The sequence below is a fragment of the Palaemon carinicauda genome, chromosome 11, assembly GCF_036898095.1.
Source record: "Palaemon carinicauda isolate YSFRI2023 chromosome 11, ASM3689809v2, whole genome shotgun sequence".
NCBI classification, from domain to species: Eukaryota; Metazoa; Arthropoda; class Malacostraca; order Decapoda; family Palaemonidae; genus Palaemon; species Palaemon carinicauda.
The window spans coordinates 10,173,138-10,177,103 of NC_090735.1; the positions used below are offsets into that span (position 1 = coordinate 10,173,138).

The 3,966-nt window shown below is 33.3% G+C and overlaps 1 protein-coding gene across 1 annotated transcript in view; it reads left to right on the forward strand.

Moving 5' to 3' along the window:
* Positions 1–515: 515 nt before the first annotated feature.
* The window catches only part of LOC137649614 (apolipoprotein D-like), a 29,858-nt gene continuing 26,407 nt past the window's right edge, over positions 516–3,966 (forward strand). Inside the window, exon 1 of the mRNA XM_068382591.1 lies at positions 516–666. The gene's annotated coding sequence lies outside the window, so the exon portion shown is untranslated. The remainder of the gene's footprint in view (positions 667–3,966) is intronic.

Below are 3,966 nucleotides of genomic sequence, written 5' to 3' on the forward strand. Positions count from 1 at the left end.
CAGAATAATCTTATAGTGTTAGCCACAATTGAATGCAATTACCTTTCTTATGAATAGTACTGTACACAACTTGCTATGTTACATAGATACCATGAAAAAAATCAAATTCTAACATTAAAAGCGCAGTTTAGAATGAAAGTAATTTTTTTTAACAGACGAAGCAAAAAATACCTGTGAAATTATTTATAAACAAGCTAGAATTATATTTAATAAGAAACAAGTTTCTTTAGCCCCCTTAAATGCATAAATCCTAAACTACGGATGTAAATTAGCGTGAGAAAGGATCTCACAATCGCTGAACTTGAATCGCACAATAAAAACTGGATGGATTGAAGCAAAGATACATAGTGTAGTATCTAGTCCTAATGACAAGCCAATAAAGAAATGATTAAGATATGGATCACGTAATTAGGATGCCAAGGTAGGTAGGAATGTAGGGGATATGAGGATGGAGGAAAAGAGAGAGCGAGAGAGGGGGTAAGGAAGTGAATGGGGGGACTGTTTGGGGGAGATGAGAGGAGAGGTAACAGCAAGTTACAAAGAGAGGCGAAGAGCACAGGGTCCTGTCAGTGTGAGTTGGGAGTTTGCGACGTTTAGGCAACTGTTGATTTGGGGATACTTTCTCTCTTCTGCTTCTTGATCCTCGTCTTTATATCAGCACACCAGGTATGGGACTGTTTTATTCTTTTGAAGAAATATAAACTTACCTCTAACCTCAGTTGAACTAGACCGTGTCTCAATCCTTTGGAGAGATTTCCTTTGATCGCTCCCACTTCTAATTAAGGTTTAGTTGCGCCATAAAGTTTAGTTGTTTTAACTGATTTCTTGACTGACTTATCATTTTTCAACAGCAGGAAAGTTATTTCCAGCAATTTTCTCCGGTCTGTAATGATAATAGATGAATTGTTAAAACGGTTATACCAATTCCAGTGATATCGTTCATAAACTTTGACCCGCAAACCTGAGTGTAAAATAGGCTGTTATCATGGTTTGCTTTCCAAAGAATTTAGTAATATCTTAATTTTTTTTTTCTTTTTAAACTTTAAATCCAGTTCTGGAAGTAGGTCAACAGAATTGAAACACTGCCAGGAGAGTTCTGGATGTAACCACTGACTGATAGGAAAACCAGTTTCAATACTTACTATTGTGAACTTCCTGTTTTCGTTAAAGTGATACAATATCCAGTGTTAAATTATGATTGATTCACTACTCAGTAACATAAAATTGAAGTCGATAATTGTTGAATGTTGCTATTATTTCGTAGTTTACTCTTATTTGAGAAGCAAAGAAATAAGTTAATATGGAACCTTTTTTTCTTTAAAATGTCCTAGCTTAAGATAATCTGATCGTTGTTCAAGCTGTTATTTAAAGAAAACAGTACGTTAATTGTACTGTTTTGTAAAATATTTCTATATTTATGCATTTTATTGACAACGAAGTAAAGATATGATTTATTATCCTCCCATTTTTGTTAAATTAATTTTACAGTAAATTTTCATATCTTGCTCGATAATGGGGCAAATGGGTGAAGATGAATTTTAGACGGAAATTTTGTATTTAATGTCAATTGAGTATATATATATATATATATATATATATATATATATATATATATATATATATATATATATATATATATATATATATATATATATATATATATATATTGTGTGTGTGTGTGTGTGTGTTATACTACTTTTTAATGCAATGGGTAATAATTATTAATGAGCTGGAAATTATATAAAATTTTTCGTAATAATTAAAGTTGACATTGAACAAAATTAGTTCCTCGAACCGATTAAGAAAAAGAGCTATTTTGTCACAAAGCCTTAAGGAATTAACAAAGAAATATATATTATCTGGTGTTTTCTGAGTTGGAAAACACTCTCGGGTTGGTAACCTTCTCTGCAAAATAAAAGTGTATGAGGTTGGAGAGTTTTTTTTTTCTCTTTTTTTTCTCGGAAGTGAATCGAGATCCTTGACATTGCTCACACCTTGAATCCCGATGTGCGAGTCACCTTACCACGTCCATGGCAACCGGTCCATTTCGTTATTTTCATAGAGTCCTTGTTAGTGCGTGGAAGAGAAGTTAAATACGACATTATATCCTATTTGGTTAAGGAATTGTTGCTTTTGAAGTGTACTGCATATTGATACTTGAATAATTACACTGATATTTATAACTCTTAATGCTAAAGTTTATGAAACTTCCATAGGCCTACTTTGGTATTTGAGTGTCCCATACTTCCACGGTTCTCATTTAGTTTGCCAGTCTAGATGTAGGCTTCTTAAGATTGCCCGGAGCTTCTCTCCGGACAGGAGCTTTTGACGGTGCGTCTAGCCCCTAGGTGGTTGGGATGTCGACATATTAAAACTTTCAAGAATAAACTTTAGACTTAAATGTTTTCCTATTTCTTGTATAATGTGCACTTGACAATAAACACAGAATACGCTAGGTGATACGCTAAATACCTATAAATGTGTACGACAAACAGATCTTGTAAGTCCTGTAGGGCACAGGATTCCCTTGCGTGATAGACCAAGTAAAACTCCTTAAAGAAAATTATAACCATTTCTTATTTTAGTGTAAGAGCATTTTACTGGCTTTTCATAATAGTCTAAACAAGTAAGTCAGCATTACGACTAAATCTAGTCGTTATTAGTTTGGTCAGGTATCTTCAAGGCATGACAAAAATGTAGTCCTCAACTACTAGGCCGATAATGATGGCAATTTTTGCTTATCGGTTGCTAATATTCCTTGACATTGCCTAATAGGATGTTTTCCCTATTTCCAAGGAATGGAGATAGAAGCATTAAAACTCAGAAAGTCCTTTGAGAATAAGATTGTTACCCCCCCCCCCCGACATTATTCTTGACACCAGCTAATGCTGAATAGATTTCTGGACAATTACTTTGATAGAACGTTTTTCCCGAGATTCGCAATTTCAGTGGTTAGTCATGGTTAGTCATCATAAAACTTTTTACCAACTGAGATAGCCTGAGGGAAAATCAAAATTGTCACTGTCTCTTGTATACATAAGTGCTGATTCACGTGCAGTGAAACTGAGCATCAGCCATTTCATGCACCGAAGAAGGTCATCAGCTTTTAGGCTGATGAACTTTCTACATCAGAAAAAATGAGTTTCTACGAAAATTTTGTTTTTCCTAACATACTGCGATCTACTCTTTCTAGGATACCTGAAGCTTCAGCGCCCCACGACCAGAAAATTTCCCCTCTATAGGCCTACGATTAGTCCAGTCACGTAAAATTAATATTTTTTTTTATCAGTGGTTGAATGGATTCAAGCAATATTACTCCATTGAAATATGAAATTTACTTACTTAAAACTTACTATTTGGTAGAAGATTGACCAACTTACTGCTTTTGATTTAAATGACACGATAAAGGTGTAATAGTTTTGGCCAAAATTATGAAAATTGGGCAACTTCAGCTAACAAGCAAAGAGCAGTTTGTCAGTATGTGGTATTCCTATCTGTTTTGCTCAGGAATTAAATACTTTATTTATCAGTGGTTCGGGAACGCTGTTTCACGATCTTGAAGTTCTACAAATTTTTTCTTAAGTTACCTTACTTCATCGTCAGATTTATCCACTGTATTAAGTCATTAATCCTTTAGAACTCCCTTCTACGGATTGTAATCTCTTAAGCTATCTTGGTAATCCCCACAAATTTTCCATCTTAATTTGATTTCTGGTTAGTTTTTCCTGTATTTGATCTAGAACGAAGTCAAATTCGAACGCATTCTTGGATGCGCCGTAATGTCGATGCAAGAAACTTAACAAGTAGGTAATATCTTTTTCAAAATTTTTCTTTTACATGAAAATAATATCTTCATTTTAGCAATGACCTTAGAATTATATATATATATATATATATATATATATATATATATATATATATATATATATATATATATATATATTATGTATATATATATACATAATA